The sequence below is a fragment of the Hyaena hyaena genome, unplaced genomic scaffold, assembly GCF_003009895.1.
Source record: "Hyaena hyaena isolate Hyena2069 unplaced genomic scaffold, ASM300989v1 scaffold_265, whole genome shotgun sequence".
Taxonomy (NCBI): Eukaryota; Metazoa; Chordata; class Mammalia; order Carnivora; family Hyaenidae; genus Hyaena; species Hyaena hyaena.
The window spans coordinates 1621624-1643669 of NW_024080899.1; the positions used below are offsets into that span (position 1 = coordinate 1621624).

General features: G+C 45.2%; 1 long non-coding RNA gene across 1 annotated transcript; it reads left to right on the top strand.

Moving 5' to 3' along the window:
• The first annotated feature begins 4194 nt into the window (after positions 1 to 4194).
• On the top strand, positions 4195 to 21710 carry LOC120240892. Its single transcript, XR_005530766.1, has 2 exons — positions 4195 to 4261; positions 18673 to 21710. It is a non-coding gene; the product is annotated as an uncharacterized LOC120240892 (long non-coding RNA).
• The last annotated feature ends 336 nt before the right edge of the window (positions 21711 to 22046 follow it).

Below are 22046 nucleotides of genomic sequence, written 5' to 3' on the forward strand. Positions count from 1 at the left end.
TGATGGCGAACAGCTGCTCCCAGAAGCAGGTAGACTCAGAGGACCGAGGTGTGAGCCTGGAGCCCCACTCACTGCCTGGGTGGACTTTGTCCCGGCCAGTCCCTGCCTCCATGTGCTCATCCGTGTGATGGGACCATCTCCCATGGTTGTGACAACAGAATGAAGTCACGTGTGTGAGAGTGTGTGTAAAGTGTGATAAGATCTACACACGTTGGCCATTATTACTCTACAGGCCGTGTTTGACATGATATGTTCGCTGAGGAGGAAGCTTGAAGACAATCGGTCAGGTTCCTGTGCTGAAATTGACCAGCAGCCCACAATTTCCCCAAAAGGAGCTGCTGTAGAAGCTTTGAGGGGTTTCCACCTTCAGCGATCTGCCTGTCTTCCCATGCTGAATGCTCCAAGAGGTCACACCTGTCTGCTGTTGGTGACTTTGCTCCAAGGGAGGGACAGTGGCCCCCGACCCCCCACAGGAGTCTCCACTACACACGTTCTCATGGCCGCACCTGCCCTCCAGACTGGTCTCCTGGACCATCAGCCCAGGGAGCCTGGGGTCGGGGGTCGGAGGGAGCTGCTCAGGCCCCATTGCACTCGCTGCCGTTCCCATTGGGGGTGCGCTCTGGTCCCGTGCTGCCTTCCTCTCCTCAGTATTCTTGTGTCATTTTGAAAGAAAAAAAAGGAGGGCATAATGTTCATCTTTTCTTCAAAGTATTGTTATACGTAAAGGAAGTCAAATAAGATGGCATGATGCGCTAACAGTTTTCTGAAGAAACTATGTTGAAAGTATACAAATAAGTTATTTTAAAAGATTGACTAAGTTCCCAGCAGGCGGTTGAATGTTGAACAAATAAGCATGCAACCTGGCTCTCCCACGAAGATAATTCTTTTCCTTAAAAAAAAAAAAAAAAGGACTCATTACAACAGACAAAGTTGAGCGGGCGTATAAGTGTGGCATTTAAAATTCAACAATGCTCATCTACCACAGGCTGATGCATGTTTAAAAAGATCTACTTCTTAAAAAGATCTATTTAATTAAGAAAAACTAATATCAAAGCAGTTTTTTGCATTTAAAATTCGTGTTTAAACTTCTCCTAGATTAAGTGAGCTTAAACAGTTGCTATTCCCGACTTTAACAGCATTATAAAATACATTAGCGATGGAGAGGATAAAATTCTGCCATGTTAGGTTATAACCTAACTGCTATTTGCAGTTGTAAGAAGTACTAATGGCATAGGGACAAGATTTATTGTCGCAAAGACATCCTGGTTAACATTAGCCTTGTCATTCCATTAATAATGACTGCTTATGAGCCATCTCGTTGGCATCTTTGTTGTCCTGAAAACTTAAAACTCACAGCACAATCCTTTACGACGTGTTACATTGCCCCCTCTGGGTATTCCTGACCATTATCCCATTTGGTTATATTCAAAACTGCTGCCTCCGGAGAGAGCGTTAGGCCGACCTTTCACCTCCCAATATCCTTGGTTCAAATGGCGTAATAACATGTAGTGAATATTTACAAGCACACTTATACTATAATAGAGTACTGCTGTGAACATTAGCACATATTTTCTGCTCAATCAGGCTTTGATGTAGAGCTCGCTGTGCACCCCAGAGAAAATGCAGTCCCCAGTAAGCTGTGCTGGTGAGACACCCTTGAACCCAAACAGCTCACATCACAGAAACTGACTGGATGCAGATGAGCAAGGGGACACATTCGGCTGACACACCAGTTCCTGGGGTGCCTGGCTCGGGGCTGTGGGCGCAGGGGCCCCGGTCCCTGAAACTCTGAATGGATTAGCACCAGGAAAAGGAAATTAAAGGGCATAGGGAAGCGTGGGGGGGGTGTCTTTTTTTTTTATATATAACAATAAAAATAATTTAAATTAGAAGATGTAAAAGCCCCGGGGAAGATCACTGGCTCACCTGGTGCCCCACACTCCCGGAACAGATTGTAAAACCTCCCTGCCCGGCCCCTCCCCAGACACCCACCCCGCCCCTTTCTAGTCCCGCCCACTCTCCCAGCCACGCCCCCGTGAAGCCCCGCCCTCCCGGACAGCCCCGCCCCTTCGGTGAAGCCCCGCCCCCTTTACCTTCCTGTGGCCGCAGCTGCTGGGGTTCAGTCCCTCGGTTTGCTTGCCTGGGCATGTCTTCTCGTCCTCTGTGATTAAGGAGGCCTAGAAGTTTCTCTGCAGAGCCTGCACCGGGACGGGTAAGGGTGGCTCACTTTGTGCTCCCAGCCAGTCTTGTGTGAAAAGAGCCCCCCTGGGTGAGCGGGGTCCTACATCCCTGCACTCAGAAATGTGTACAGAAATGCGTCTACATGTCTGTCTGTCTGCGTATGGTCACCTCTTCTCCTTTTTGCAGAGTTAGCATAAATAAGAGTATCGGATTTTCAGGCGATTTCTACCCCGCAAATTCAAGAGGTCAGAGGCTTCTAATAAGATTCCTATAATTCAAAGGAACCTCGTTGGAAGGTCGGCCATCAGCAGTAATTGCATAGCTGTCACGGGGCTTGTCTGTCATGAGTCCCTGGGAGATTTATGCTTAAAATGACTGGTGCCGCAGGGGGCCCGAGGCCTGGCCTGACACGGTGTCCCACTGATCTGTGAGCAGGGGCAGGTGGGGCGTCTCTCCTCCAGCCCCGCCCTGGATTTAGGCAGACAGACCCGAGCCTAGGGCTCTGGGAGATGGCCTTTTCTGCTCTGTGGGCGAATGTTTGTAGCGTGGGAGGCTTGCTTGGCCTAGATTAATGGGGATTTGTCCGTGTCAGCGGGACAGGGCCTTGACATCCCTGGTCAGCGTCCAGCACTACAGGACGCACACACGCATGTTTGATAAACACCCCACTGATCTGGTTCGTCCATTTGTGTTGTGAGTTACCAGCATGAATGACACTGTAATGGGACACAGGCCTCCCTCCTCTCCTGGGAACTTTTATTTATGGTAGGAGCTTGTTCTAATACAAGTCATTAAACAGATTTAAATTTACCGCAGGTTAAGCCACGTGTCCCCTGGAACACCGCATATAATGAAAGCCTGATATAATATTGTTGGGTCAGCGTGGAGGTGGGGTGAGCCGTCACTACTTAGTGGGAATTAACAAAGCCTTTTGGCACTTCCTATATTTTATGAAACTGCTCTTGTCCTCCTCTGGGTATATGGCAGTGTCTCTCCTTTCTCCTTCTGTACCGTGTCTTTATTTTACTTTTCCTGGGGAATGAGTTTGAACTACCATTTACTCCATGCATTTTATGTGCCACATGCTGCCCTTAGCACTGGACATGATCTATGTGATTCGGTTTCCTCGAGAACTCAGAGAGAGAGAGAGAACTTTTACTGTCTCCCTCTGGTGGTTGGAGAGCCTGATGCTCAGACAAGTTAAGAGACTTTCCTAGGGTCACACAGCGAATAAATGGCAGGGCCCCCAGTTCCCACAAACAGAAGCATCCCCCGCACTTAGCTCTGCAGTCTTCACTGTTGTCAGAGTTACTTTCTACGGTACACAAATGCCTAGGGGTTCTCAGCGGACACAGGGAGATTATAGAAGTCTTGCTTTGGAAGTTTAAGTTTGAATATATGAGTCCTTATGTTTTCTAGTTACTTTGTTGTCAAGACCCTGTCTTGAGCCCTTAAACATTTAATGAGCAACTACCATGGAACCTTCCTGGGCTGCCGCAGTGTAGATGGTCTAGTCCCAGTGGGATGGGGAGGCCACTGACGGAAGAGAGAGTATTTACGTGCAGGAAGGAATTTTTGGAGGTTTTCAGGAGAGGACAATCATCGAACTCCTTCAGTGACGCCCGAGGAAAGTCTGGCCGATGCTTCACGAACAATGAGTCTTTCTCCTGAGCTGCTATTTCATTAGACAATGCCAACAGCTTGCGTGACACTTGCAGCGAAAGGCAGGGTAAGGTCATCTGGGGAGAGAGAGCAAGGGGACGGCTGGATGCGTCCTGAGAAATTCCAGAGTTTAAAGGAGAAAGATGAGGGGGCAGAAGAAGCAGCCACAAGGAAGGAAGGAAAACCAGACGGCGATGGACGAGAGCGTCCTGCAGGAAGGAAGCAGGCTGAACGGTGTCGGGCGCAGGGGGGGCTGCGGAGGAGAAGGATGTGGTGGTGCCTGTTTGCAGGAAGGACTGGGAGGTCCTTGGGGACTGTGCCCAGAGAGGTGGTGCAGGCGCAGAGCTGGGCTGGAGGGCGAGGGAGGCAGCAGACACGGACAGCACACCTGTGGCTTCGGGACGAGGTGGATGTTGAGGTAAAGGCATGATGGGAGGTCTGGAAGGGCGTGTGGGTCCAGGGAGCTTTTGGTTCTTATAGACTCATCAGAGAAGGAATCTAGTAGGAGGTTAGACAGAGGGAGAAGGAATAATTATCAGAAAAGGGTCTCGGGGCGTCTGGGTGGCTCAGTTGGTTGAGCGTCAGGCTCTTGATTTCCACCCAGGTCATGATCTCAGGGTTCACGAGATCGAGCTCCACACCCAGCTCTGCACTGACTGCGTGGATCCTTCTTGGGATTCTCTCTCTCCTTCTCTCTCTGCCCCTCCCCTGCTCACACTCTCTCTCAGAATAAATAAATAAATAAATAAATAAATAAATAAATAAATATTAAAAAAAACCCTTTACTGTGGACACAAATTGAAATTTCATATAACTTTTACATCACAAAATATTCTTTGGAATTTTTCAACTATTTAAAGATGTAAAATATACATACAATGCAGGCGGTGGCTGGGTCTGGCCTGCGCGCAGCACTGGGCCAGACTGCCCCGGCGGCCGGGGGAGGGGTACCGTGGCCTCTGGGTGCCGTCTCTGGCACTAGCCCAATGATGAGTGAAAGCACGGGGAAGGACCTGTTCAAGCCTTTATATTTTCATTTACAGAGTGTCCTCATTGGTAAAATTCCTTTATCTAAAGTTAGTTTCTTCCTGGTCTTCTTCTTGGGGGAGGGTGAGGCATGTCAGTGTAAACCACAATGCAACTTCCTCTGAAGGTCAGGGCTTCCTTTCCAATGTTAACTGGATTCCAAGTAATGAAGTTCAGGTATGTTCCTCAGTAGGAGATGAAACTCTTCTCTCCAGGCCCCCCAGGAGTATAAGTATAAAATAAAATGTTAGTCTTTCTGCCTGGACCATTATGTGCTTATGCAGACCAGCGACTTCGCCTGCTTTGGGTCCCTGAGCAAGGCAGCATGGTGTCTGTGGGGATCACGTGAGGGGGTGAGCTCGGGGACCCCCATCCCTCGGAGTCACATTTCTCCCCAAAGCCAGCTCGCCACACCAGAGTCAGTGGATAAGGGCCCTGCACATCCCTGGTCTCCCCTCTCTCACCTGTGAAGGGAGAGAGCTGTGACTTTTCCCTGCTTCCCTCCTTCCCAGGAAGAGTTAAGTTAGAAAATCCTGGAAAAATAATGAGTAATATTTTATTGAATTTTTACTCTAAGTAGACGCAAAAACTTTTTTTGTTCTAAGTCATCCTTTATTGTTTATCTAAAATTCCGGCACAGCTGGGCACGTGGTGTTTTTGTTTGTTGCATTGTCCCCCCACACCCCTACCCCAAGGATGTGAAAGTAGCTCGTGAACAGGTACGGCCCCTGCACACACACCACCTTCACGGTTCTGTATCTTTCAAAAGACTTTTGTGAGTTTCCAGTCTGTTCTCTTTCTCTTTGGGTTTTCCATTCCCCTGCTCTTAGGCTCTTTGAGGATGCTAGAAGGGAAAACCCACACACCCAAGTACTGGCTGTGTGGAAGAGCCTTCACGTGCAGATGCGTGGAATTCCATCTCACCAATGCGGCCATCCAGGGGGTTCTACCTAAGGTGGGTAGTTTAATCCTCAATTGGGGGATAACATACTGGGTTTCTGAGAGGGTCCTGACCATCTGAGGCCCTTGGGTAGAAGTAGGGGAGACGCCTCGTGGAGGCCAGAGTGGCCCTTCCAGGGCGGTGCTCTCTGGGACCCTCAAGACTGGGAAGCAGGTGACAGCGGCGGGGTCCCCGCCAGGGGTGGGTCTGGCCGTGGAGGAATCAGAGCGAGCTCTGCACAGACCACACACATGGAGGAGAGCCATGATGCTGAGAGCTGCCAGGAAGGCACCTGGAAAGGAAAACAGCGGCGAGTCTGCAAAGCCATGCAGAGGTCGGCAGGAAAGTGGGAGTCACAGCTCTGCGAGCGGGTGATTGTAAGAACAGACAAAGGGGTCAGAGAAAGCTTCCCCGCGCACCCTGAAACCAGAGCTGAGGTCCACCCCTTCTGCAACTGACCCCGACCCTTCACTCTGCCCGAGAACCTTGGGCCAGTGACATGTAAAGACTCTGGCTAAAGTCGTCCACAGCCAAGAGATGGTGGGAGGTCACATCTGGGTTCAGCAAAGCAGAGGCAGCTGGAATGTGATATGGGCTTGGGTAAATGTCTCTCCTTCCTGGCTCGTGTGATCCCCCGGAGAAGTTTTTGGACACAGATCATTATTGATATATTGGAGGTATCTTCAGCTGTATCAGGAGGGGGGCGCGGGGACCCGGATGCCAATGGCTGATGTGTCTGCATGAGCCATCTTGGTGATTGATGCCCGGTCCGGCTGCCAAGGCGGATGCGTGGCCGTGCTCATTCATCTCAGCCTAAATGTGAGTGTATATCGACGTAACCATTAAATGACTCAGGTTTCAGAGACACAAGATCAGATTAGATAAGCCCCTAAATTTCTTCTTTTAAAATATGCAGAGAAGAAGGAGTTCAAAATACCAAGCGCTGATGAGGACTGAGGGTCCAGGAGGAATTCACAAACATCTCAGAATTCAGAATTAATGCTTTACACTTTAGGCTTCTTTGGCAATCAATACGTGCACAAAACTCCCATTAATGTTCATAGGGGTTAAAACACGCATATCAACCGCAGACCATTTATTTCCGAGTCTGATGCGGGCTCTCTTCTGCGGAAGACAGGCAGGGCACGGACCAAGGGCCGCCTGCCATGGCATTTTACACCATTAAGGGCACAGGCGATTTAATTGCAGATTTCTTCACACTGACCACATTTTTATCCCAGGCCGACCTCCCCCAAATCCGTCTATTTTTCCAGCTGACAGCTCTCGAGGTTTGGAACTTCCTACACTCTCCCTGACCCCTGACAAGTTCAGGTGGCTATCCCCCCCCCCCCCCCCGCCCCTTCCCACCTCTGTGTGAGCCTGCGGTTCTGATATGAAATCCTCCGGAAGGAGGGGCCGAGAACAATGAGTCACCCTCTTCCAGTTCCAGGACCACTGACACACAGCCTATAATTTATCATAAAAGGTTACCGGGTTTAGCTAGCCCACTCTATTATTAATCAGATCGTTTTGGCAGGTTGGATTTCGTTACCTATAAATATTCATTACGTTTGGACTGCTTTATAAACAGTAACATTTCCTTCTGTTTTTAGAGAAAAATTTGTATCATCTTGCCTACTTGTCATGCCTGGCTGTGGCATAAAGCAAGTTGATGTCTTTTCAAAACCCTGGGCCCCATTCTCCATGGCAAGCTGTGTCTTATGAGATACCCACGTGGGCCCACAGATAGTCTCTCCAGAGGGGCTGCCGTTTTCTTTATGGAAATACGTTCTTTTTAAAAAATGGTTATTTTTGGGGCGCCTGGGTGGCTCAGTCGGTTGAGGGTCCGACTTTGGCTCAGGTCATGATCTCACGGTTCGTGGGTTCGAGCCCTGCGTCGGGCTCTGTGCTGAATGCTTGCTTGGAGCCTGGACCCTGCTTCGGATTCTGTGTCTCCTTCTCTTTCTGCCCCTCCCCCACTCATGCTCTGTCTCACTCTGTCTCTCAAAAATAAATAAATGTAAAAATTTTTAAAATTAAAAAAAATAAATAAAATACATTTAAAAAAATAAATAAATAACGGTTATTTTTGAGAGCAAGAGAGAGACAGGGCATGAGTGGGGGAGGCGCAGAGAGAGAAAGAGTGAGACACAGAATCCGAAGCAGCTCCAGGCTCGGCGCTGTCAGCACAGAGCCTGATGAGGGGCTCAAACCCACAAACTGCAAGATCATGCCTGAGCTGAAGTCGGCCGTTTAACTGACTGAGCCACCCCTGAAAATGCGTTTTTTAAAATTAGGGAATATTTCAAGCATTCTGAGAAAATAGGGAATAGTAGACAAATACCCACATACCAACCATCTTTATCAAATCTTAATGTGATAGATGAAATGGAGGACCCCAGTGCCTCTCTGTGAGGCCAACCCCTCCCTCCATGCTAAAGCGACCTCTAATGTGAATTTATCATTCCTCTGTACATTTTTACACGTTTATAACATATTTATGTATCAATAAATGTTACCTATGATAATGGTTTACAGATTGAAAGAGTATATACACGGTACTATATGGTCTATATCCTTTTTTTTCTCCACTCAACATATTTTTGAGGTTGCCTATGTAACTCTAGTACATTTATTTTATCTGCCTTATACTCTCACACTGTAGGAATGAACACAATTTATCCATTCTCCTATTGAGGGCTATTAGCTTGTTTCCCACTGATCCTTGTGAGCAATAACATGGTCTTACACATTCTGGTACACGTGTCATTCAGACTCTTGTACACGTGAGCAAGAGTCTCTACCAAGAAGTCATGTTGCTAAGTTATAGGATACAAGTGTTTTCAACTTTGTTAGATATTTCCAGATTATTTTACAAAGTTAGAAACCACTGAGCATTCCTAGTAGTGGGTATAAAGTTTCCCTTTTTCTCTTCATTTTTTAAAAACTTATTTTTATTTTTTTTACAAATAGTTTATTGTCAAGTTGGTTTCCATATAACACCCGGTGCTCATCCCCACAAGTGCCCTCCTCCATGCCCGTCACCCCCCTTCCCCCCTCCACCTATCAGTCCTCAGTGTGTTCTCGGCATTCAAGAGTCTCTCATGGTTTGCCTCCCTCCCTCTCCCCCACCATTTCCCCCCTTCTTCTCCCCCATGGTCCTCCGTTCAGTTCCTCCCAATCCTCCTATATGTGCAAATATATGTCTACGCACCGAATATGGGAGCACCTAAATATCTAAAACAATTAATCACAAACAGGAACAAGGTTATAGATAAGAATGTGCTAATAGCAGGGGACTTTAATTTTCCCTTCATTTTTGACCAACAGTTGTAATCCCCAAATTTTAGTATGTTTGCCCATTTGGTGGGTGTGAATTGGTAGCTCATTGTTGTAGTTTGCCCTGAGGCCACAACAAATATAAATATAGGCTCTTGTTCTGTCTATATTTGCTGGCCATTTATATTCCTTTACTGCAAACTGCCTGTTCATATTATGTGGTCATTTTTCTGTTGGAATGTCTTTTTTCTTATTGATTTGAAAGAGGTTTAAAAAAAATAAAATGTGTGTGTCTGAGGATAATTATTTATTATGCTCATGGCAAATATTTACTCCCTCTCTATGGCTTGATTTTTTGCTTATTTTTTTTTTCACACTGTCTTTCGATGGGCAGCTATTTTAATGTCAGTATTGTTGAAATTATTAATCTTTTAATTTACACTTCATGCTTTTTATGTTTAAGAATTTTCTTTGCCGTGAGAACAAACTAGTCTGCTGAATGTTACCCTAAACATGATAACATGTGATTTTTACAGTTGGGTCTTACATCCATTTGTGATGCATTTGAATGTATGGTGTGAGGTAGCAATCTAATTTTACATTGTGGTTATGGATGACTGGTTTTCACAGCTCTATTTATTGACTAGCTCATCATCTCACTATTGTCATTAAAATATTTCAACTGTGAAAACCATGCAAGAGGGAGAGGGACACAAACACATAATTAAAGATTATAGTGAAAGAACAAAGCAAAATAAACGTCGGCAAAACTATGACATGACATGTCCGGTGTCTTAGAATGTTTCTGCAGCCACTGCCTGATCGTATCCCTGTCAACCCCCTCTCTCCACATTTTCATAATTGTTCCCTTGGTTTTCTTTATTATTTTCCATATGTACATATCTCCTTACACAATTTTCTTGAGCTTTGCCTTTCTTTCAACTTTATGAAGATGGGAATATACTGTATGTATTGTTCTTCTGTTCCATTGGTCTTCCTTCTTTCCCTGTGGCAATAACTTTTTGTGTTATCTAATATAATTTAAAAATAGCCTTGATGCCTGAGAGGGTAGGGCTCCTTACATTGCTTATCTCCTTCAGCATTCTTGTGACTATTCATGACCCTTTGCTCTTTCATCTGAATTTTAAGATAAGCTTGTAATGTTCCATGAAAGATCCTGTTAGCATTATAGATGTGATTACATTGACTTTAGAGATGAATTTTGGCAGAGTTTACGTATTTATGACAAAAAGCATTCTAATTCATGTCCATGATGTGTCTTCTCCTTTATCCAAGTCTTGTTTTATATCCTTTGATAATATTTTGTACTCTTTTCAGACATGTATTTTTTAGGTTTATCTCTCTAAGGACTTTTCACATTTTGTTGTTACTGTGAATGAGAACTTTAACATCTATATTGTATACTAGGACGTTTGGTGATGGATGTACTGTTGACTTGCATTTGTTTATTTGTATGTAGTTATTATCTATTGCTGCCATAAAAAAGCATCATAAACTTAGTGGTTTAAAACAAAACAAACCGGGGGCACCTGGGTGGCTCTGTCAGTTAAGCATTTGATTCTAGATTTCAGCTCAGGTCATGATCCCACAGTTTAGGAGTTTGAGCCCCGCATTGGGTCTGCTCAGGATTCTCTCCCTCTGCCCCTCCCTCTCTCTCAAAAATAAATAAATAAACAATAAAAAAAAAAAAACAAAATAAAAACAAGCTTATTGTTATGCAGTTTTGTAGGTCAGAAGTGTCATTGGGTTAAAATGAAGAGGTGGTAGGGACGAACCCCTTTCTGGAGAATCTGCTCCCTTGCCTCTTTTCCACTTTCTGGAGGCCACGTTCCTCCGCCCATGGTCATCTTCTTCCATTTTCAAAGCAACCAATATTGCATCTCTCAGACTGTCCTCCCATTGCCATGACTCTACTTTTAAGGACTCATGGGATCAGACTGCCCTTACTGTAGATAACCCAGGATGATCTCTCCCTCTCCAGGCCCATATCTTCATCACATACACAAAGTCCATTTTGCCGCGTAAGGTAGCATATTCATAGGCTTTGGGAATTCAGATGGAGACATATTTGGGGGCCATGACTATTCCTACCACAATTTGGTATCTAGTAACCATGGTGAACTCTATTTCCAGTACTTATCGATAGTTTCCCTTGAATTTATGAACGGACTATTATGGCATCTCTTCCATTGCTATTTCTTTTTTTTTTTTTCTCTACATTTTTTTTTTTTTTCTAGGAGAGAGAGAGAGACAGCGTGAACAGGGGAGGGTCAGAGAGAGAGGGAGTCACAGACTCTGAAACAGGCTCCAGGCTCTGAGCTGGCAGTCAGCACAGAGCCCGACACGGGGCTCGAACCCACGAACCGTGAGATCATGACCTAAGCGAACGTCGGACGCTTAACCGACTAAGCCACCCAGGCGCCCCTTCCATTGCTATTTCTAATGCATTAACTTATTTTTCTTTTCTTACCACATTGTCTGGAGCCTCCAGAACAATATTAAATATAAGTGATAATAACAGGCCTCTTTGTCTTGTTCTTGTTTTAAGGAGACCTTTTAAAGTCTCATGTGGTGTTTGTGTGATGTATTGAGTAGGTGTTGAATAAGTGTCCTTTTTGGGTTAAGGAACTTCCTTATTATTTTCAGTTTATAGTTTACAAATATTGTAGTTGGGGATTTGTTATTTTACCCTTATAATGTTGCCAGTTTGAGCTTGATGTTGCCTTTTGGAGCTATGTTATTAGAAGTATACACAGTTTATAATTGTTGATACCTTCCTGACGAAGTTTTTTCCTATGATATAGTAACACTTTTTATAGTAATTACAACTTCTCAGCTTAATTGCACTTCATTTTATATTAATATAGTGCACGCCATTTACTTTTGGATAATATGTGTATGTTATATATTTTTCCTTATTTTCCCTTTATCTGTGTGGATTTTCCTCATATGTGTTCCTTATAAGTCCCATATACCTAGATTTCTTAAAAGTCCAGTCAGATAACATCTTCTAATAGGTAAATTTAATCTACTAATATATACTGATTATTGTATAATATATTTATTTATTATATTATTAAACTATTATTAAATAAATTTATTATATAACTATTATAATTATAAGTAATATATATTGTAATTAATGAACATGTTTGGTGTTCTATCTCCATCTTACTTTATTTTCTGTTGATATGGTTTGTGTGTTTCTTCTTTCCCCCTTCCCCCATTCTTTTGCCTTTTTTCCATCTTTTCTATTTGAAAAATGATTAAATATTTTATGGTGATTTCCTCCCTTTCTGCTCCTTTGGAAGCTATAGATTCCCATTCTTTTGGTGATTATCTTTAAAATGTTAAGATATTTGGCCAAAAACTTTCTAGGAACGGCTAGAATTATTTAGTGTTGATTCCTTTCTTCTGACCCTGATAAGGACCTTGGGATACATGGAACAGTTTTGTGCATTGCTATTAGCATTTGATTGACCACTACTGCTTCATACAAAAAGCTCTTTTCTAAAGTAATAGTTAAATTTACTATGATCTTTGATCAGTTGCAGTGTTTACTTTCTTTCTCATTTCCCATAGTACCTTTTGCATTTCCTTGTCTTGCCCCGAACGCATGCTATCATAGATCTCTCACTGGGATCTGTGGGTTGTAAAATTCTTTAAATCTTTGTATACAGGAAAATGTCTTTAGTTTGCTTTCATTATTTTTTATGGTTGCCCTTTTACATTGTGATGAAAATACATAAAGTAAAATTTACTATTTTAAGCACACTTAAGTGTGCAGGCTGATGGCGTATTTATACTCACACTGTTGTGTAGCCATAACTACTACTCTCTTCAGAACTTTTTCATCTTCCCAAACTAAAACTCTTCACCCTTTAAACACTAACACTAACTCCCCATTCCCTCCTCCCAGCCCCTGGCAACCACCCTTCCACCTTCTGTCTCCATGAACTTGATTACTCTAGGGACCTTTGTGCGAGTGGAACCATACAGTATTTGTCCCCTTTGTGTCTGGCTTGTTCCACTTCAGCATAAAGTCTTTAAGGTCATCCATGTTGTAACAGGTGTCAGAATTTCAGTCCCTTTTAGAGCTAACTAATATTCCATCAAAGCATAGACCACATTTAGTTATCCATTCATTCAGCAATGAACATTTGGGTGAATTCCACCTTTTGGCTATTGTGAATAACGCTGGTATGAACACGGGCATGCAAATATCTATTCAAGTCCCTGCTTTCACTTCTTTTGGGTAGATACCCAGAAGTGGAATTCCTGGGTCATGTGGTACTCCGGTACTTATTTTTTGAGGAGAGACCCCCCCCCCACAAAAACACACACACTGTTTTCCCTAATGGCTTTATCATTTTAGATTCCCACCAGCAATGCATTAAGAGTTCCAATTTCTCCAACTTCCCACCGACACGTGTTTGTTTGTTTTTTAATTATAGCCATTCTAATGAGTGTACAGAACTATCTTCTTGTGATTTTGATTCACATTTCCCTAGTGATTAGTGATGTTGAACATCTTTTCATTTATTAGCCATTTGTACATCTTATTTGGAGAAATGTGTTTTAAGGGATTTTGCCTATTTTTTAATCAGATAATTTTGCTTTTGTTGTTGATTGCTTCACTCTTGATTGATAGTTCAACTGATTTGGAATCCTTGGCTAAGGTTATTTATTTTTTAATTTTTCCCATCACTTTAAAGCTATTACTTCATTACTTTCTGGAATCTCTTGTTGCTGAGGAGAAATCTACTGCTATTGTAATTATCATTCCTTCATAGACAATTGCTTTTCTTTCTCCTGGAAGCTTTTGAGGTTAATTTTCTTATTTTCCATGTTCTGCATATCATTATGCTACTTAGGCATACATTTTAAAATCTATTCTTCCTGGCTACTCTTGCAAGCTAAAGACTATGTCTTTCTCCGGTTCTCTAAAATTCTTAGCTATTTTTTAAGTTCTCAAATATGAATTCTCTGCTATTCCCAGCTTCAAGAACTTCAATTTGATAAATCTTAAAGTCTTTCAATCTATTATTCCTGCTGCTTTTTAAGAAAAAATATTTATGAAGTACAATTGATATAGAATAGCCTATTAATTTTAGGTATACATTATAGCAATTTGATATCTTTATACATTACAGAGTGATCTTCACAATACCCTCTTGACTTTCAATAGGTTTTACATACATTAAAAAATAAATGTGGGGCACCTGGGTGGCTCAGTCAGTTAAGCGTCCGACTTTGGCTCAGGTCATGATCTTACGGTTCATGAGTTCAAGCCCTGCGTCGGGCTCTGTGCTGACAGCGAACTCAGAGCCTGGAGCCTGCTTCAGATTCTGTGTCTCCCTCTCTCTCTGCCCCTCCCCGGCTTGTGCTTTGTCTCTCCCTGTCTCTCTCTCTATCAAAATAAATAAACATTAAAACATTTTAAAAAATCAGTGGCGTACTTTGCACTTGATGTGACCTTCAGTTCTGTATTCATTTTACTCTCTATTCTGGACTGTGTTTTTGTTAGAGTTTATCCCATCTTGTACATTTAAAACATTTTTAGTGCCTATACATTTCATTTTTAAGATGTTATAACTGGTTCTCGTTCATATGGATCTGTTCTTATTTCATTTATTTACTTTTTATTCCTAATTTAAAATTATTTATGGAGGTACGGGATGCTTTGTTTACCGCTTTAAAATTTTAAACATGCTTATGTTAAAGTTTTTGCTAGGCTTTTCTATAAACTTAGTTATATCTGGAATGAATTCATACTGTTGTCTTTATTACTTACGTGTCTTTCTTCCTTGAAGCTTTGTTTTATGTGCTTTGAAATTTTGGCGTGCAGGCTCCTTGTGAGTGAGAGAATTAATTGTTTCTGTGGATTCCATTGCGTTCATGTTCTCTCCCTTTCTCGTCTGTCCTCCCTGTGAGGTTTTGTCTGATGACTCTGCACCGCTCATCGCGCCTTCCATGCGGATAGCAACTTTTGCTGTGCTCCCGCACTGGGCATATTGCTGATACTGTCACAAAGCCAGTGAGGAGCAGGATTTGGCCTTGACCTCTTTTCAGTCTCCTTTTGTGAGTGGGGGGAGAGGTGGAGGCACTCTCCCCACCGCCCTGTCACCTTCTATAGCAGCGATTTTGGCTGTTTGCTTCTGCTGTTGTTGAGAAAGCTTTGCGGTCCCTTTCACCCTATTGGAGTCTAAGTCCGGATGCCGCTGCTGCTTCCAGATGCAAGCTCTGCCGGCTGCCGCTGCCGCTGCCCCAGCCGTGTCCAGTGTCTGTTCCACTCAGGGTCCATCCAGGGTTTCTCTTGTATTCCAGCCTGGCTATGTCATTTCGGTTCTGTTTGGAGTATTACAATGCCAGTTTATTTAGTTCTTTGCAGCAGACATCAATACTCCATCAGTGGATGCTCTTTATATGCTGAACTTCATCTCTTGAGTTTCTTCTTTGTTTTTATTTATTTATTTATTTATGATGTGTTTCATTTATTTCTGAGAGAGACAGAGAGAGAGACAGAGAGAGAGAGAGACAGCGTGAGCAAAGGAGGGTCAGAGACAGAGAGGGAGATATGGAATCTGAAGCAGGCTCCAGGCTCTGAGCTGTCGGCACAGAGCCCGATGTGGAGCTTGAACTCACGAACCGTGAGATCATGACCTGAGCCTAAGTCGGACACTTAACCGACTGAGCCACCCAGGTGCCCCTCGAGTTGAGTTTCATATTCAGGTTGTCTTTCGTGTATAAAAAAAATCTGAGTTTTGCGTCCCATTGTCGCATTCCTGATGATCATTTTATAGTTGTACTTACTTTAGGTGTGACTTTTGAAAAAAATGTGTGAATGTGCAGCCACTGGCATGAATGCATCCATTTGCGTGGAACCTCCCTACCACCCTGGCCTCACGGGCTTCATGATGTGGGTCTTCTTATCTGACAACTTTTTGTTCACCTGGCAAATATGTCTCGAGTCCCTGCTGTGTGCACACAAGTTTGAGTGCCCTGTGTCCTGCCTCGCTGTGCGGCCTGGGGACCGGCAGCCCTGATGTGGCCTGCGAAAGTGCGCTGCATCCCCAGGCAGGCCAGGTGGGGCGTTCCCCCCACGAAGGACAGATGTATTAAGACATGTGTCTAAAACAAAGAGGTTGTTGAGTATTTGGGGACTGACCCCCGTTCTGCTCATGCAGACTCCCCATTAGTGCTGGTTGAGCCCCTATTTTGTGCCGGAAGCTTCACAGATCTTAGCTGAGAAGGTGCAGGCGTTCAGTGACTTGTCCATATTATCCTGTGAGAGGTTGGTGTGGCAGAGTGGATTCTAAGCCAGGGCCATTCCCAGTAGGCTCAACTAGGAAAGGAAAACGGTTTTGTCTGGCAGACTGTGGAGGGCGGAAAAGGCTGTGTGCATAATGGAAAAGCCGGACTGGAAGTTGGGATTGGGATTCAGGACCCCCAGGGGTGAAAGGGCTGGTGCGGGGTCTTGTAACAAGCCTCTCTTTCCCTTTGTGGTTGTTGGGCTTGTGAACTGCAGGTGCCCATCAAAGGTGAATTTGGTTAAGGAGCCAAAGCCTTCTCATGGGGCATTGAGGGGTACCCTGGACAGGGTGTGCTCTGGACCCACAGATTCCCGTTCTCACCTGCTTTGGACATGGAGCCATTTATGTCTTTCTGGTCTCCATGGAGGGTTGCCCAGTCTTGACAGTTTTACATTTCATCCCTGTCCCCCCTTTAGGACACGAGGGCTTCTATTGTCCCTGGCTCATGCAGATTCACCGAGACGTCCGGGAGCAGGAATGGGGGCAGATCAAACCGAGGGGTGTTGCAGATGCTACATTTTGGGGGGTGTGGTGTGGGTGTATCCCTCAAGGGCAATTGTGTGTATGTGGCTCAAGAAAGGCAATGTCCCCTAATTCTTCAGGGGCACCAGGTGAAGGCCAATGCTGATTCTGTGCTTTAATTTAAAACAGAAACGCTTAGGGTGGCCTAGGCTTTAGGTTGCATGTATTTATTTTTAAACACGTAAAAAACGTCTATTTATTTATTTTGAGAGAGTTTATGTATAAATAAATGTTTATTTATTTTGTGGATGCACATAAGCAGGGGAGAGGCGAAGGGAGGGGGACGGAAAGACAGAACCCAAGCAGGCTCTGTGCTGTCAGCAAGGAGCCCAATGCAGGGCTTGAGCTCATGAACCCATGCTGAAATCAAGAGACAGATGCTTAAATGACTGAGTCACCCAGGGGCTCTAGGCTCTGTGTATTGAATTCAGATTCCAGGTTCTGGTATGTTAATCAGGCTGGGTGGGCACTGGGTGAAAGTTGGGGGTGTTCTCTCTGTTGGGGCCAAAGGCAGCCGGTGCCCTTCGTCACTCTGTGGGGGATGCCAGCCGGCGGGCCTGTGCCCTTGCCTGCCTTCTGGAGATGCATGCCCTGTGCTGCTGGTGGTTCTCTGTGCTTTCTTTTTTCCTTTTAAATTTTTAAAATGTTTTATTTATATTTTAGAGAGATTGAGAGAGAGAGAGAGAGAGAGAGAGAATCAGAAGCAGCTCCAGGCTCTGAGCTGTCAGCACAGAGACCGACACAGGGCTCAAACCCACAAACCGTGAGATCATGACCTGAGCCAAAGTGGACGCTTAACCAACTGAGTTGGTTCTTTGTTCTCCGTGCTTTCTGAGCACACGCCCCATCCCTGGCCGCCCAGAGGGCAGAGCGCAGGGCGGGAGGCAGCGGGAGCACAGGGCGGCCTGCTGAGCAGGGGAGGGCGGCTTTGCCAGGCCGGCTCCCTCCTCCTCCACGGGCTCTTTGAAAGCCTGCCAGAGGCAGCCGCTCCCCCACGTCCTCCTCCAAGGATGGTGCGGGTTATAAATTGTGTAACCCTGCGGGAGAGTTCACTTGATCGCGGTGTTTTACACTTTCCTCCGCAGAACGCTGGTGACTTAATTAACCTACGTGTAGATGTAGCGGCTGAAAGATACATTTCCTGATGCATCTACATCTCTTTTTCAGTCATCATACACTTAAATTGCAAATTCTCATGAACTGTAACCCAGTGTCTTATGGCTCTTGATTCTACATTTCCCTGTAGATCTTCCATCTTTAAATGTGTCAAAGTTAGAGTATGTGGCTGTTGGAAAAAGGTATGGCTATATTAAACCGCACAAAAGAGCCTCCATTGAAATAATGTTAAGAATATAGTTTAATACCCCTAATGACGGACAATTCCAAGTTTGGTTTCAAAGCCTGTTGTTTCCCCAGCGCCGCGGTGCCCGGGTGTCAGAGACACATCCGCAGGGGCACAGACTTAGCATCAGTACACACATGTGCTCTTTCCCAAACAGTGTGAGATATTTCACACACTTCCTTGTTTGCCCTGTCTTATAAAATCCTTGCTTCCCTCCCCACAAACTCATTCCTACCCTCTCCATCTCCGGGAGACCCTCTACTAATAATTTAGTAAAGGTTATCTTATGGCTTAACATTTTTTCAAATTTAGAAATAACTTGTTAGAGAATCACTGAATTATGATCAAAACTAGGAATAATTAACTTGTGTTTGTTTTTCCTTAAGGGAGTTAAGAAGACATTTGCAAGTCCCATCCCCCCCCCGAAAAAACTCCACAATTGATTCTTTTGAGCTCAAAAAGTTGTATCATAAGCACATTTTTTATGGCTAAAAATTGGGGTTTACAAAGGGAAAACGACAAGCCTGTAATTGGCATACTTGGTATGAAAGTTTGCTTGCATAGAAGAGATTCATGTTTGTAATTTCATTTTCGGAAACCATGCTAAGCATCCGGAGAAACCACAGGAGGGCAAGGGCTGTGGGAACTCTCTTTCTGGAACCACCTGGTTTCAGATTCACCCATAAAAATGGAACCACATGGAGTTTTATTCCAGCGTTCTGGGATCCATGGACATTTCCAGCCAAGTGGAGGTGGAATTCCAAGTACAAACATTTGGCAACTGACATTTTCTGAATATATTCACTGTTGTATTACAGTTTTTGTTTTGTTTTTGTTTAGTTTTTTTTTTTTTTCTTTAATCTCCACTCTGGGTTCCTAATTGGCCTGTTTCATGCTTGGCTCTTTGTATTCGTGTGCGCTAGATGTCGTTGGGGTTTAGCCACAGCCCGAACACCTTGCGGACACAAAGAAGATGGTGACGTACAATTAACTGTGTCTTACATCTCATGTGAGCACAGCCGCGTCCTGATCTGGCTGTTTTGTCTGTACTTTCCTCATTCCTGCACTCTCTATTCCCCACCCCCACCCCCACTCTCTTCCTCCCCTCTCTCTCCTGGGTGTGTCACCACACATTCTTCTACACTGACCTGTTCTCTCTCTGTTCGATGAAGACAAGATGCAAAGATATTTGCTCCAACAGTAGGAAACTTCTCTTTTGGCTCTATTGTGTCTTATATACAACACGAAAGGAGCCAAATGCGAGGTAATCTTATTTTCTGTGCACAGGTGTGTGTCAGTGAGCGCTTCTCCATCTGTCATTCTGTCTGTCCGTCTGCCTCTTTTCGTCTTCCTGAACAAATGGGACCTTACTGTACATACTGCTTTGCAAGCTTGCTTCCCCTCCCTTGGACGTCATTCCTGTGAGCCCATTTCGCTGCCGGCTGCACCGTGTGCACAGCAGGGCCACGGCGTGGTTGTCTCTTTACCAGCCCCTCCTGATGGACACTCATGTTATTTCCAGCCCTACACTTCTATAAAGCTGCTGCCATGGGCATCTATGCTCACGATCTGGGCGCACTTGTGAGCTGACTTCTGTACAATGCATTTATGCACAGGGTAGAGGTCAGGGAGGTATGCAGAGCAGTGTCCTATAAGGATTTAAATTGGGAGTGGACAGCCTGCCCGGTGCATTTGAGGAGACAAACAGTAGTCGAATTAGGCTTGTCTGGGACCATCTCACACACTCCTCACCGTGGCCCCACGTAGGCAGTGCGACTTGCTTTTAATAGACAGTGAAGGTGATGCGCATGGAATAGCTTGTCTCAGGCACCGGACTTCCCAGGTCCCAGCCTCGGTTCCTTCTCCCACCAAGCCCATCTTTGCTGATGGCCAGGAATCCTTAAGTGATGTTCTGGTTTAATCACCTACAGCTGCCAACTGACTGTGCTCACCTGACAAGGGTAACGTCCTTACCTGCAGCTCCTCGGAAACTCTCATCCCAGGGAAGACCACATTCGGCCGTCACTCCTTCCCTTGCTTACATCCTGGGCAACTTAGATTTATCTTAATGACATGTGCACATGGAGACGTGTCCTGTCCCTGACATCCTGAGGGCTGGGGTCCCAGGCCCCGGTCCTCCGTGTGCTCAGGCCAGAGTTCTTCCGGCAGCAGAAACAAAGGCCTTCAAAGCCTTTCTCCTTAAAGACGAGACTGAAGACAACGGCAAGATTGACAGGCTGTTCCCGGTGTAAGACACTCGGGGCGGCCTGGCAGCAAGGAGACGGAGGCAGCGCCCTCGGTGCCAGCCACCGGCATCCCTGGGGACCCGCTGCCCCTCTCGGGGTGACCGGTTCTCCTTCTTGGTCTGCACCCCACAGTCAGCGTTCTCAGGCGACGAGGTCTGAGGAGGGTGGCTGTCCCCACCCGGCCTGGAGCCCTCGACTGGTCAGTGGCTCAGGCGAGGGCTGGAAACTGAACGGCCAGCTGTTCAGAGCACCGTTATTTGCCTCACTCAGCTTTGGCCCCGTGTGGCGGGGCGGATCCCTCTGTGAAGAAGAACCTGTCCGTGAGGAAGCCAGCGCAGGACGAGGTGGTGTTGATGAGGGGAAGGTGACAGGAGCCACTGACTGGGCAGCGCTGGTGGCCGGGCCCCCTCCCTGCTCCACATTCAGCCAAAATACCACCGGGTGCTAGAGGCTGAAGGAGACTCATTTCCGTTCATTTGACTAGTTTTCATCTGTGCCGACTGTGGGTGAGACTGGGGTCATGCAGGTCAATGAGGGAAGACCCCCACCTGAGATGTGTGTGGGGGGGTCAGGTGGGCCCCGTGGGGGCTGGGAGGGCATTGAATTGGCTGGGAGGGTGGGCAGCTCCCTGGGCAGGTGATCCCAACGTGTGCTCGCTCTCAAAGCTTAAATAGGAGACAGCCCGCCTCTCCCAGCACTGGAGACCCTGACGGGATGCTCCGTAAAAGGATCGTTGGGTTCTGAGAACTTAGGGCAGCAGCCAACAACACCTGACCAGCACCGACTGGTCAGATGGCCCCAAGCTCCAGATGAATATGCAGAATAACGCCAAGAATAAAGGTGAATACGCATCCACCGTGGGTCCTCCCGTGCACACTGCTGACTGATGGTGGGGACACCAGGCATGGTGTCTGAGTGGCATCTGGAGAAGGGAGGCTGCTCTAGCATCTGAAGCCAAACCTTCCCAACACAAGTAGCTAAGAAAGGCACGATGCGTTGCTTCTCAGAGTCTCAGCGGGCGAGACCTTGTTGATAACGTGGTTTCCATCTCAGAGAATAGAGACTGGACTTTCAGCCTAATGGGCAGAATTCTTTTCTCTTTCCTCTTTTCCCTCCAGATTCATCGTAATCAAGTGCACATATATTTGCCTCTTATCCTTAAAAAGCTGTTACATTAATTTTTTTTTGCTTTTGTACTGTCATTTCAGAGAACCAAACAAACAATTTTTAATAATCAGTGTTAGCAGCTTAAGATAACATTAGTTGAATTTTTCACATTCAAAGGCAAGTTTCAACCTTTAAAATCCACCAAACTTCAATGAATTTATTTCCTCTGTAAGGACCTAAAGGCAATCTGAATCTTTTTTACTGTCATGTAACATCCCCAAACAATATTTTATGAGTCTGAGTTTAGTTAGTGGTTAATAGATTCGGGCTTAGCTAAGGCTTGCACATGGGCACCTCCTTGTTTTAGAAATGTCTGTTTATTATCACTTTAATGTGGATGAAACTAC